The following is a 15,029-nucleotide window of genomic DNA, read 5'->3' on the forward strand; positions in this document are numbered from 1 at the left end:
ACCGACTCACCTCTGTCTAATAACAGTGTTAAGCGCTGTGTTCCGGTTTGAGAGACCGTTGTCCAACACTGGGATAAGGGTTGTTACCAAGTGGGACTAAGGAACCGGATAGATTTACAGGACTTTTATGATATTTTATGTACTAGTCTTGTCAGAAGTTACAAAGAGTAGGTAGAATAAGAATCATTTTGAATCTCACAGAAAAAATGTTCAAAAATGTCGTTAAATAAACGCTATGTAAAAAAGCGTACTATAAACTAAGTGATTATTTGACTGACAAAACGGTGTGGTCTGAATTAGCTCCAGCTCCACATGTACCATTACGTTAAGTTGACATTGTAAATACATTTTATTTAAAAGATGTGTGTTATGGAGTTTCTTTCGCCGCTTCTTCTCCATAACGAAACACCTTGTGAAGTGGTGGTAGTTGTATTGACATTTAAAAAGTGCTCTGTAAAAAACTTACTTTGAATAAAAAATATTGATTTGATTTGATTTGATTGTGGGGCCTGGCCCCAATGACCTTAGGATCTATTTACTAATCTTCATAAATCGGACCAGAATATAGAATTGACAATAATTTAATTTTAGATAACTGTGTTACTTTTCTTTTATTTTCAATACTTAAGTATTGTAATAATTATGTTTATGGGAATGTTATTGCTTTAAATACTACGAAGAAAATATTTAATTTTATGTAAGAAAATATGGAGATTTTCCGGGTTTCTTTTGAAGTAGAGATACATGCTTCTAAAATGCTATCAGTGGATGAAGGTTTCATTAAAATACCCGACCATACGTCCATCCATACCATCCGACCATACGTTCATTTATAAACAAAAATAAAGGTTTGTAACCGACCTCATATAAGAAGGTTATTAGTAGATACGTTTTCTTTGTATTTATGTTTTAATATGGTGCATACCTGTTTTTATGGTTAGAAAATTGTATTTGTAATAAATTGACACTTTAATTTTATTTATATACATAATACATAAAGATATAAAAACGAAAAGGACAATCATCTGCGCACGAGTTTAAACAGAGTCCACAGATTTAAAACTTCCGAACTTTAATTGCGCATAAAGTCTATTGTTTGTACGTACGTACGAGTAATATAGAATTACGTTACAAACATACCATCGGCTAGTTTATTGACGCGTCTGAACTTGGAGTAAGCCTTTGTGAATGTCATCTAGACTCAGTGCAATTGCAGTACCGCGCACGTATGCACCTACGGCGCGCTATCGACAGATAAAAACATAGTAAAAATTGTCACCAATTCGAGTTTCGAACTAAAAACTCGGCTCGCATCGGCTGCGAGAAAGAGACGAAATATCCGTGACGTGCGAAATAAAATAATGAAAAGTGACCAGTTATTCTGTGTTAGTGTGTGGCGCCCTCTCGTGACATTACCGTGTCAATGATGTGATGATTTCGGCGGTAAAACTGCAGGTTAAGTGAACGAGGCGGCGAGGAAAATTGTGTAGCGGTAACAACTAACCAAACTTACAAGTCAGTTGCGCGCGAGCCGTACCACGCGACTGCAGCCGAATCCCGAATGGAACGCGCTCCCGACTTACGAACTTTCCCTAAAAGTGCACTAAAATGTTACTTACAAACTAACGACGACACAGTGTTATCCCGACGACCTCAAGCCGATCTGCGACAACGATTTTGCTCAATTTTGTGATGTTAGATTAGTGTCCGGTGATTTCATAGTGCAAACTTTGTTGTACATATTTATTTTTGGAAACTTTTACGCATGGAAGTGTGCTGTACAGGATTAAGGTGAGTTTAACACCAGTTATGATTAATTTATGCGGATGGAACGCCAATCTTAATCTATGAACTTGATTGCATTGGCGCGAAGTTGGTGCGTGTGGGCCGCATTCCTAGTTCGCAACGTGCAAAGTTACGCTAACTTCACTGTTTATGTGCGTTGTGCAAAAATGGCTCTTATCGGGGATTTTTATTGCCCTTCCCGAGTCTAAATTCCCGTGTCCATCATAGGTTGACGAACTGCATACATACGGGTATATACAATAGTTAAAGTTGAACTAAATAGTTAATTTGATAATGTTTTCGTAGTTATTGTTAGAGTTTATTGTGTGTACTTTACTGCGCTGTCATATTGTTTTAGTTTTAAAGGTTTCCTTTTAAGTGTTATATACTACGTAAGAGAGTATGTAATAAAGTAACTGTATTGCTAGTTATATGCCTCGTGCGCATACGCATGAGTACGAAGCATTTTTTTAACTACAGACGAATATTATAAGAAATACGTAGACGATATAAGAATGAATTTAACTGTTTCCGGTCCAATAGTTCTAACGTTATATAACCTATATGTACTAGTAACTATTTAGTCTTATATATGAAATTCTTGTGTCACAATGTTAGTTACCGTACTCCTCCGAAACGGCTTTACCGGCTTTTACCAAATTTTAAATGCATATTCAGTAGGTCTGAGAATCGGCTACTATCTATTTTTCATACCCCTAAGTGATAAGGGTTGTTCACTCTTAACATTTTTTATTTGCAACACAACGTTTGCCGGGTCAGCTAGTTATCATATATAATCAAAATCTTTACATTAAAAGCAAAGTTGCAAAGTTATTGTTTTTTAAATTGAAATCGCAATGGTACATATACACGGTATATATGATTATTTGCTGTATATATGATTATTTACTCATGGTATATATACCAAATATATAATCATATATATCATAATAAATAATCATATAGATTATTAACCTGATGGTAAATAATCACTACCGCCCATGGACATCTATAACCGATCCCAGATAGCATGTATTTCTACCATGAAATCGATTTTAAGGGGTCGTGGAACTTATATAATTTGATTGGGAAAGTACTGTGACATAATTCTAGTGTGAAGCAGTTCTGCGTTTGGGTGGAGGGTGTGGATGCAGACTTAGCGACCTTAGCCCTCAGGAGTGTCACCGCATCTGTGATCGGCTTCCAGTGGAACCCATGTTTTATGTGGTGGATGACATCAAAGACCATTTTTATTTATAATATAAGAGTAACAGACGAGCATGCAGTCCACCTGATGGTAAGTGGCTAATGCCGCCCAAGGACATTTTCTAATCAATCTCAGATAGGATTAGGTATTCCTACCTGAGGTCGGCCACAGATGCGCCGCTACCCGTAAGGACTAAGTTGGAACGCCTCGGAAAAGTCTGTCTCCCTTACCACACCCTTCAAACCGGAACACAGCAGCGCCTAACACTGTTGTTATAACAGAAATAGGTGTGGCGGTGGTGCCGCCGGAGTCGAACCACAAAGGGTTCTACCACCTTCAAAATTAGGTGAAATTAATGATCGTTTATTACTCTGATGTTCACTCCGTTTGAAATAGATGGGGTCATACGAGACTCATGGGTAAAAAGCCAAATACAGCCAAATCAGTAGGTTTTCATCTAATGTGAGGTTTCTGTTTGACTATTTTAGAATTACGAGTTTTTTATTAAAGATATTTTTAACTGACAGCGGAGGGTAATGTTGCGGAGGGTAATTTCCTATCCATGTACATACATGTACATTCTTTGGCATGCTCTACAGTCCATATGTCTCGACGGATTTTAACGTATGAGGTGTCGTTGGATTCATCTAAATTTAAGCAGTTGGGGTTTCTGTTTTTTTAATAATTCTCTTCTATTATATTTTTAATTAATTGTAAATATTATTATAATGACGTCCTGGAGGTTACTACAATCTCTAAAAACAATATTATTTTAATCATACTTTTACTTTTTTTTTTTTTTGGTTGGTTTGTGCAAATTGGTTTTGTGCAATGGATAAGTGAAAAATCAATAAGGGTTTAAGTTTGTTCAACTGTGTATGACGGAATATTTTACTGTATTAAGGAGGAAATAAAACTTTCCTAAACTATGATGGTTTTTAAAAGATGGTGGTAGGCCCCCTGTACTTAAAACTTATATGTATATGCGCCTATTAAAAATTATTTATGTACATATGTTCATACGAGTAGTACTATGGCAGTAGTGGTTAAAATCAGGTGAAATAATTAGGCTGAGTCTATTAATACGGTTACCGTACGAATAATTTATAATTATTAATACGGGTACTGGACAAACAATTTATTATTATCCGATTCGAACCGGTAGATTTTGAGAAATCTCAAAAAAACTACAAAAAAAATTTTTTTGAAATGTTTTTTTTTAATAACTTTTAAACGGCTCTACCGATCGATTTTAGAAACTAAGCTCTTAACATCAAAAAATGACGTCGATCGCCATCAGCCCGTTCGAAATCGATTAATTCTTTCTTTCTTTCTTTCTAATTCTAACCTAATCTAACCTAACCTTTTTTTAAATATATAAAAAAAAAAAAACTAACCTAACCTAACCTAACCAATTGAATAAATGTACGAATAAATATATTTAAAAAAAATGAATTTGTCACATTGTTTAAAGAAAAAAAAAATTGAATAAATGTACGAATAAATATATTAAAAAAAAATTTAATAAATGTACGAATAAATATAATTTATTAGTCCAGTACCTGTACAAATAGTCACATTGAAATAATTAACTATATAAAAACAATGTGCGGAAAAATACTGAATGAGTCAGTTTTATTGCGTTTTCGTTTTTGGCGGTCAGTCATAACGATTAATCACTTACATTAGAAATGGGTTCGGTGATGCTACCTCCCTCGAATTGAAGTTACTGTTTTTTTATAATATAGGAGCAGTAGGCGAGTATGCAGTTCACCTAATGGTAAGTGGCTACTGCTGTCCATGGACATCTGTAATCAATGCCAGATAGGATTAGATATTGCTACCTGAGGACACCCACAGATGCGCCGCTACCCATAAGGACTAAGCTGGAACGCCCCGGAAAAGTATGTCTCCCTTACCACACCCTTCAAACCAGAACACAGCAGCGCTTAACACTGCTGTTATTAGACAGAAATAGGTGTGGCGGTGGTGCCGGAGTCGAACCACAAAGGGTTCACCTTCCATATACAAGTGTGCGTCACACACACATGTTCAGCTGTGACGTAGTGAGCGGTTCAGTAGAAGCCTACTAACTACAGCCTAAGAAACTTATGTTTTCTTTGTTTAAACACGTCGTTTGTGTAGATGTAAATATTTTTTAAAAGTATAGAATATATTTTCCTTCGGGTCTTTAAACTCAAAGGTAAAACACCCAGAGATCACACACATCTAAATTTGGAAATGTGGCCTGAAATCAAACTTGGAGTCTTCAGTGATACTGATGACTTCATGTCCTTTGTGGTTCGATTTCTGAGGCACCACTGTCACACCTATTTCTGCCTAACAACAGTTTTAAGCGCTGCTGTGTTCCGGTTAGAAGGGTGTGGCAAGGGAGACACGACAGAGGCATTCCCATTTAGTTCTCAAGGGTAGCCACGCATCTGTAACCGACATTAATAGAAATCTAATCTTATCTAGAGTTGGTTACAGATGTCCATGGGCTACAGTAGCCACTTATCGGTGGACGGCATGCTCGTCTGCTACTTCTATACAATAATAAAGGAGTCGTATCTTATCTGGGGTTGATTACAGATGTCCATTACTATGATGACTATCTACTATCTGCCTTCAGAGGATCCTTGAGTACTTCGGTCACATAGCCAGAAAATCCAGTGACAATCTCGAAAAACTTATGGTCACCGGTAAGATCGAAGGAAAGAGACCTCGGGTCCCGGTCCCGATACGTTGGTCCGATCAAGTTCGGGCATCTCTCCACACCTCAGTTCATGATGCTATGCAAACAGCCGAGAACCGCAGCAAATGGCGCGACATTATCCAAACTGTGCTCAACACGAATCATGGCGGTCATGACCCTCAGTAGTGAGGAAAACGGATCGAAGAGAGACAGATGTCCATGGGCGGCAGTAGCCACTTACCATCAGGTGGACTGATTGCTCGTCTGCTACTTCTATACCATAATAAAGAAGTCCTATTTTATCTGGGGTTGATTACAGATGTCTATAGGCTACAGTAGCCACTTATCAGACTGCATGGTCGTTTGCTATTTCACCATAAAAAGTAAAACGAACATGACAGCTGTAACCTGTTAGTAGTATCGATCTCTTCAAATGCGGTCGCCTGAAATATTAAATTGTTTGGACATTTGGCGGGTCGATAGCCTGCTGGGTTTATATGGAATGGGACATCATAAGTCTAATAATAACTAATATTAAATGCGAAAGTGGATTTGTTTGTTCGTTACGCATTCAAACAACCACTAAATCGATTGGCATAAAAATATGCTACACCATAGATAAGTATAGATATCTCACCGCCTTATAATTGAAGGAAGCCATTAAATGACTTAAACGACTGACAAATCTGTCAGCCATTTAATGGCTGACATGGTGTAATTTACGCGGAACAATACCGACATGTAACTGCACAGTGGTGTAAGAACAAGAAATCGAAGAAAAAGTGCGGAAAAATATCGTTTCATTCGTAAATGATCTAAAACCTACATTTTTAAAATATTTTTCAAACACGATAATAGATGACAGTGACAATTTCAATTGTAAAACTGGTTACATTTTCTTATTAGGAATGAGTAATCTTTACTAATCTATGACCTACACATGTCAAGGGTTCAGAAAAGGTTGAAAGGTATCTCTTATCTTGAAAGAAGTACTGCACTGTTCACCCTTTAAAACGTTCCGGTTTAAATGGTGTGGTACGCAGCTGAACACTGCTGTTATTACTGCTGTGTTCTTTGAGCGGAGTGGTAAGAGGGAGGCATTCCAGCTTAGTCCTCAGGGGTAACAACGATTGTGGCCAACCTTAGGAAAGTCTTATCTAGGGTTGATTACAGGTGTCCATGGGCGGCAGTAGCCACTTTTTTTAAATAATAATAAAGGAGTAGCAGACCAGCATGCAGTCCACCTGATGGTAAGTGGCTACTGCCGCCCATGGACATCCGTAATCAACCCCAGATAGGATTAGATATTCCTACCTTAAGTCGGCCACAGATGCGCCGCTCCTGAGGACTAAGATGGAACGCCTCGGAAAAGTCCGTCTCCCTTACCACACCCTTCAAAACGGAACACAGCAGCGCCTAACACTGCTGTTATTAGGTAGAAATAGGTGTGGCGGTGGTGCCGCCGGAGTCGGACCACAAAGGGTTCTACCACTTTCAAAAACATGAGTCGTTGAAAAACAAAAGTTAAAATGAGACTACAGAAAGCCAAGTTTGAAAGCTTCTTTGCAAGTGATTACTATCGCCCATGAGCATCTGTAATCAACCCCCAAAAGGCCAAACTTTTTATGCTCGTTTACTAACAGTATTATAAAAAGTAGAGCTTAACGTGAAAATATGCTCAAGTTACGTAAACAGCAACTAATTTGACCGATTAACTAACTTTCGCTTAACAATGGAATGCCTCGGAACATGTAGCGTTCCTGACTCATATCAGCATGTTCGCGGAACAATTTGGTGTATTTTGTTATAATGACAACATTTTACTGAATTTTGACAGGATAATTTTACAATTTTGAGTCATTCTACCAATAACCAAAAAACGTTATGACTATGTAAAATCTAAAGTAACTACTCGTAATTAGGTAAATAACTGACATAATGCAAACTAAATTTCTATACAATTAAGCAATTAAAGATAAAATATTCAAATTTAAAAAAAAAAAACTATAAAAAAGATAACATTTAGAATGGTTATGCTTGGATGTTTCAGCTATCCAAAAATACTGCAGTGATAAATAAATGGCCTGGAGTCCATCTTCCAAGAGCTCTACTATATTCATTTTTTGTAGAGCTGTCGCTATAACGTCTGTAAGGACCGTTCAAGTCCGATATCAATTAATAATCTTTATTTAGATTTAACCCGTGGGTCTGGGTGTTTGTGTATCTCTGTGTGGCACTTATCTCACAGGAAATCCTAGTAAATGAGAATTGAAATAGAAAAGCGCCTTTATCATGAATTTTACAGACATACACACAAACAAATTGCATGTTATGGTGACCACTGATTGACGTGCACAACGCCTCTCAGGTGGTAAATATTCCCAAGGGTAGCAACTCATCTGTGTTTATAACTTTTTTGTTATAATAGGCAATAGATACTTATGGTGAACGTCGTTCTACTGGTCCAGGATTCGGATCCCTGTTGAAGTTGTGACGTATTATAAATGAATTATCACTTGCGTTAACGATAATTAAAAACGTGATTCACATCCCTAAGTTTTCTAAGAACTTCTCTGAAGTCTTTGAAGTCTACGCATGTGGTCTATGATCCTATAGAGTATGTCTACGTCGGCCTTAATCCTTAGGTCTTAGGAGAGAGGAGACCCGTGCCCAGCAGTGGGAATGACGGATCCATGATAATAAAAGTAAATATATTAAAACGCGATGAATAGCCAACCTCAAATTCGAAAAGTTTGTGAAAATTAGTCCTTTTGATTATTACAAACAGGCCAATAAATAGGTATATCTGTGACTGATACAAACAAACAAATAGATTATATTTTATGTATCTAGTTGACATAGCATGGGCAATGCAAACTCGCTACACGTACCTACATTGTCACGTTCAATAATACAAGGGAAACAATTTGGGGTATTTCGTGGGTTTTTTGTAATTTGTGACTAGGGTTACCAATTGTAAAAATAATGTATAAGTAATAAACGAATTTTAGTCGATATGTTTAACAATAAATATACCTAACTTAATAAATAAAATTCAGTGTATATGTGGTAGATAATGTTCGAGCTCCCGCTTGTCGCCCGCAACCCCGAAAGCCCCCTTTTAGTCGCCTCTTACGACAGGCAGGGGATACCGTAGCCCTATTCTAGTCCCGGAACTACAGGGACAAGACATACATTAATTTGTTGTTGTTGCTTAAATTCTTGAAATAAAATAATCTATCTATCTATCTATCTACTTCATCCTAACTTAGCTCTAGGCAACATACGGTCCATTCGAAAAAAACATGCATCATAAGGCATTCTTTCATAAGGAACCTAAATTTAACAAAAAGTTAATACAAATATTTCCTAAAAATGGGACTAATCCATTACAAAGCCTTGGTCGCCCTCAACCACTGTATTGGACTTTGTCACGAAAACTCCTTTCATTAGCCATTGATAGCGAGTGCCATGACAAGCTTAGCCCACGAATTTGCTTACATTCGTCGCCAAAAATGCAAGCATTTGAAAAATGTATAAAGCTTACTGAAGCTTTTTGAAGGTGGTAGAACCCTTTGTGGTTCGACTCCGGCGGCATCACCGCCACACCTATTTCTACCTAATAACAGCAGTGTTAGGCGCTGCTGTGTTCCGTTTTGAAGGGTGTGGTAAGGGAGACAGACTTTTCCGAGGCGTTTCAGCTTAGTCCTCAGGGGTAGCGGCGCATCTGTGGCCGACCTCAGTTAGGAATATCTAATCCTATCTGGGGTTGATTACAGATGTCCATGGGCGGCAGTAGCCACTTACCATCAGGTGGACATGCTCGTCTGCTACTCTTATACTATAAAAAAAAAAACCCTTATAATATTGGAGTTGTTTACATATTAGACATGGGCCGTGAACGCTTACCATCAGGTGAACTGCATATTTATTTGCTATTTCGTAAGATTGAAGGAAATAAAACTAGTGATAGCCTAGTGGTTAAGAAACTCGGCCTCTTGATCGAGAGGCCCGAGGTTCAAATCCCAGGCACCTCTGATTTTTCAAAGTTATATGCGTATTAGACATTAATTATCACTTGATTAACGGTGAAGGAACACGTGAGGAAACCTGAGAAATCTTTAAAAAATTAAGATTTCTAAGGTATGTGAAATCTACCAATTCGCACTTGGTCAGCGCGTTGGACTATGGCCTAATCCTTCTTATTCTGAGGGTCTCCTACCCATGCTACCAGTGGGTCAGTAATGGGTTGGTGATGAAGATTGAATGAAATAGTTAAGGGCTCGCCAACCCACTCCTGTCACACTGCTGGGCACGGGTCTCCTCTCAGAGTGAGGGGCTTAAGCCATAATCTACCGCGTTGGTCAATTGCATATTAGTAAACTTCATACACTTTAAGAACCTTATTTAAGAACTTTTGGGTATGTAGATTTCCTCGCGATGTGTTCCTTCACGGATAAAGCAAGTATTTATAAATAATTTCTAACACGCACACAACTGACAAGTAAATTGACAAATAAGCCTGGGATTCGAACCTCGGCTCGCCAGATTGATAACCAAATTCAAACCATTAGGCTGTCACTGCTTCTATGTCAGTTCCTACCTCTTTTTCGTGTATTTGATTTATTCGAAGTAATAAGCTTATTGTAAGTTTGTTATTTCGGTGTAACCACGCCATGATAAGAATTTAGGTACAGGGTATTTACTTGTGGTTTTATATGACGGACATAACAAAACATTGGAATTAGTACGTAAGAGTTCTTATCCATGGGTGTAAGACGTAATAGTTATTGTTTATGTAAAGGTTATGGCAGTAATATGGCACTACTGTCACACATATTTCTGCCGTCGTTAACTACCCCACTGCTGTCTCCTCTCCGTATGAGAAGGATTAGAGCATAGTCCACCGCGCTGGCCAATTGTGAATTGGTATTTTACATACATTTGAGAACTTTTTTAAGATCTCGCAGGTATGCAGATTTCACTGTATTCAGGTGGACTGCATGCTCGTCTGCTACTCCAATATTATACAAAAACACTAAATATAAATCATAATTTAGATATCTGTCTGACTGGGGATCGAATCCGGATCCGCTCCGCTGTTGAATTTAATAACCATAGATTAGTAAAGATTACTCACTCCTAACAAGAAAATGTACCCAGTTTTGAGAATTGGAATAGTTGCGTAAAAAAGTTTTGCCACGTCTCCGTGCTAAAATGTCCCTAAAATATTTGAAATAATTATTTATTTATAATGTAAATTACGCAGTATTAGTTATTTATTCGTAAATTTTCTCTAAAATATTTTTATTTGTCAAGAATTCAAAAAAAGAGCTTACTAATAAGCCGTTCGTGGCTTCATTCAATTTCAAGGCGGCGAAGTATCTTTACTAATCTATGTTAATAACATACTAGTTACTTAAATAACAATAGGTAACTTAACATTAAATGTCATTTCAAAAGTTTAATCATTCAGATAGAAGACCCGTGCCCAGCAGTGGGACAGTAATGGGTTGATGATAAAAAGGCATGAATAGTCCGCGTAAAACTGCTAGTCCGCTCTGATTATAGCAATGAATCGCGTCGCCTCGCAAATTGTATGACTACACCTGCTCGCAACTTCAGAGCGGACTAGCAGTTTGGCGCGGACTATACCTATTTACGTACATAGACACGCATTTTGTCTACAGATAAAACATAAAACAACAATTATATAACTACTGGCCGGCTAGTTCCGCGTGCAATTTGATACAGATTATTAATTCAAGTAGAAATGACATGTGTTCTATAGCCGTATTTATACACTAGTGTTCACTGATGTTATTTATAACCTGTCTATCTAGTTTTCAACTGAAGATCAGTAGATCAAATAGAAGTTTGTCTAATATCAAGAAAAGTCAAATTATATTGATAAGTAATTGTGAAATGTCTACCTTTGGTTAGGCAGAATATTGGATAGATTGATTATCAATGACGGGCGTTAGTGGTTTAAATTCAACCATAGCCATTTTTACCACGCTTTTTTATAATATAGACGAATAATTAATTGGTTCGATTCCGTTAAAACGAACGCCATACCAATTTCTGCCTAATAACAGCAGTGTAGCGGTGCTGTGTTCTGTACCCTTACCATGAGTTTTTACGTTTTGACAAATATGACTGTTTTGGTATTTGTTTACGTTTTGGCCCATACTATTTCCAAGTTATGATATAATCCGCTAGGGGCGCTGATTGGAAATTGTATGGGCAAATACGTAAACAAATACCAAAACAGTCATATTTGTCAAAACGTAAAAACTCATGATAAGGGTACTGGTTTGAAGGGTGTGGTAAGGAGAGATACTTTTTATTACTTTTTCGAGGCATTCCAGTTTAGTCCTCAGGGGTAGCGGCGCATGTGTGGCGTATCTCAAGTCGGCTTCTTATCTTATCTGGGGTTGATTACAGATGTCCACGGTAGTGGCCGCTTATCATTAGGTGGACTACTTGTCTTTGCTACTTCTATATTATAAAAAAAACCGTTTTCTAGTTCAAATTTAAAAAATATTCAGAGCTATACCCGAGAATCGTACCCCGGACTGCCAGTCTAACTGGCCCAATTTTAAATCGACTAGGATAACCAGCTTTTTTATCAAAATGCAAGGAAAAATGTTGGGACTGACAATTTGTTAGGGCCCCTTTACAAAATAAATATGTCTTTGTTTTGAACGCAATACATATTTTGTAAACAAGTAGTAAATATTTAAATGTAATGAGTTCGGAATATGTATACCTACCTACAATGACATGTCGTTTTTGTGTATCGCTATGCGTGTGCGCATAAAATGGTCTTAATTTCCCCCTAATTTAATTTAAGTCTAATAAAGTAGTACCTATAATTCCAATAAGTATATTTTAATTATTTTATAATGTTGGTTGCTGGTTTACGTTGTAATTGGTTAAGGCTTTTTAAAAGTTTTAATCGATTAAAGAACCCTTTGTGTTTCGACTCCGGAAGGTCCACTCGTCACACCCATTTCTAAATAATAACTAGCAGTGTTAAACGTTGCTGTTCTGGTTTGAAGGGTGTGGTAAGGGAGACATACTTTTCAGAGGCCTTCCGGCATATTCACATTGTTTTCTGGGTTCTCTGGGTTCTCTGGGTTCTCTGGGTTCTCTGGGTTAGCGACGCATCTGTGGCCGACCTCAGGTTGGAATCTAATTCTATCTGGGGTTGATTACAGTTGTCCATGTGAGCAGCAGCCACTTACCATCAGATGGACTGCATGTTCGTCTGCTACTCCTATATTATAAAAAATATAAATTTATATTGAAACCTACTAATAATAATACGTAACGACCATGGGTACCACGTGATAAGTGACCGTTATACAAGGTCTTGTGTACCTAATCAAGCTCAGATAGGATTTGAGTCTACCTAAAGTAAGCCACAACGTTACTAGGTACCCCAGAAATCTAAGTCAGAATGCCGTCTGTCTCTTAGCACATCCTTCAACCAGATAATTGTGGCGCTATACTGCTTTATGATAAAAATAAGTGTGACGATGGTACTGGAATCAAACCACTAATAGTTTCATGTCTTAAATAACTTAATATAGTCTTAAATAGTCTATCAACTCCATCTTCATTTAACTAAATCTATAGATATATAATACAGGTATAACAGCATTCGAATCGAAATATCAGTGACTAGCTGACCCGGCAAACTTTATTTATAAAATCTATTTATGAAATATATTTCATATAAAATATAGCCTATGTTCTTGGTGGATAATGTGGCTTTCGAATGGTGAAAGAATGTTTAAAATCGGTCCAGTAGTTTTTAAGCCTATTTATTGCAACCAAACAAACAAATTTTTCCTCTTTATAATATTATAAGTAATAAGTAACATGAGTAATAATTATAAGTATAGAAGTATAGACGATCGATCGATGATTCAAACCACGAAAGTTTCTACAAAGTCTATCTATTCCATCTTGCTATAACTAAACCTATCTATCCTACACAATACATAAGTAGAGCCATCGAAACGAAATATCAAGTCATTTCTACGTAACATTAGTTCTGTGCAGCGAACAAGAAAAGTCATCATCCAGCCAAGATGGCCGCCGTATTTTTTGTCTATCGCTAACGGCGAGCGCATGTTTTAAAACCAGTTACGTTTCATACACTTAACCTTGTCATTAGGCTGCGCTATTATTTGCAAAGCGTCGTATCTACGACCAAACTACATTCTACATCCAACCTTACCGCACCAACGTAGAGTTGGTCGGTTGGTTTGACGTAATGACATATGATATTTCGTTTAGAAATGGAATTTTCGTCACCACAATCCCCACCATAGATAGGCTGTGGAATGAACGCTAGAAAGTATGGTCTATTATTTACTGCCATGCATTATATTTTACTCTAGAAAAGTCTATGAGCGTTCTATAACGACTAGAATACCGTGAAAAATAACGAGTATGTTATTATTGAATAAATAACACTATTAAAAATAATGATTACGTTACTTTGGGAAGTCAAACATTTATTAATTAATTTATGACCATGACTTGGAATATTAGTGTTTTTGTTTATGTAAAGTACATTAGGGAATTCCTGTTTGGCCCTGAAGTGTTTAATTACCTATTTTATTTTAAAATCATAACTATAGTATATAAAACGGTGACTCACACAGCTATTCCATTATGACTGCTTTTAAAAATTACCATGTAATTTTAATATCTAAGAATTATTTTTTCTACCAACCCCCTGCGGCGTCTACCAACCCCCACGCCATGCGTTATGCCTGAAAAGTAAAGGGAAAAAAGGAAAAATGAAAATATTAAGACTTTACAAGTAAGGAAATTAATTATTTAGGTACCACTAATTTTATTTGCAAAGAAAATAACAACGTTATAAAAGTGAGTGGGTTCTACGACTTCTAGGTAGATACATAGAGCGAGCAAAAAACTAATTTATTTTAACTAGGTACCTATTCTATTAACGTCATATCTACCTCCGTATGTCAACATTATCTTTTTCCTACTAATATTTGCACATGTACTTAGATACAGTTACACAGCGACCTTTAAATAGATCATCTGCTATCTAATAGTTCAAGATACAAGGCGTCCTTATCTTGAATGGCACCCCACTATTAGCTAGTTAATGTCCACCGCAATTTGACCTTTACAACGAGCGCGCTAGTATCCATTATGTCATAAATACGTTTAACAGCCGAACCGAACAGAGGCCAATCTAAATTTGTCCACGAGAATTGCCGACGCGAGCCGAAAAAGCCCGAACGGATCTAAAATGGCGACGCAGGCGTCACGGTTTTGAGGTTAAGGTTTGAC

The 15,029-nt window shown here is 37.1% G+C and overlaps 1 protein-coding gene across 3 annotated transcripts in view; it reads left to right on the top strand.

The window, feature by feature from the left end:
* The first annotated feature begins 1,220 nt into the window (after window positions 1-1,220).
* Eip93F (Ecdysone-induced protein 93F) overlaps window positions 1,221-15,029 on the top strand; it is a 287,440-nt gene continuing 273,631 nt past the window's right edge. For all 3 annotated transcript variants that reach the window (XM_073077914.1, XM_073077923.1, XM_073077930.1), the window contains exon 1: window positions 1,221-1,791. The gene's annotated coding sequence lies outside the window, so the exon portion shown is untranslated. The remainder of the gene's footprint in view (window positions 1,792-15,029) is intronic.

The sequence above is a fragment of the Epargyreus clarus genome, unplaced genomic scaffold (assembly GCF_041222505.1).
Source record: "Epargyreus clarus isolate Ecla_fem2 unplaced genomic scaffold, WU_Ecla_fem_2.2 ptg000002l, whole genome shotgun sequence".
Classification (NCBI taxonomy): Eukaryota; Metazoa; Arthropoda; class Insecta; order Lepidoptera; family Hesperiidae; genus Epargyreus; species Epargyreus clarus.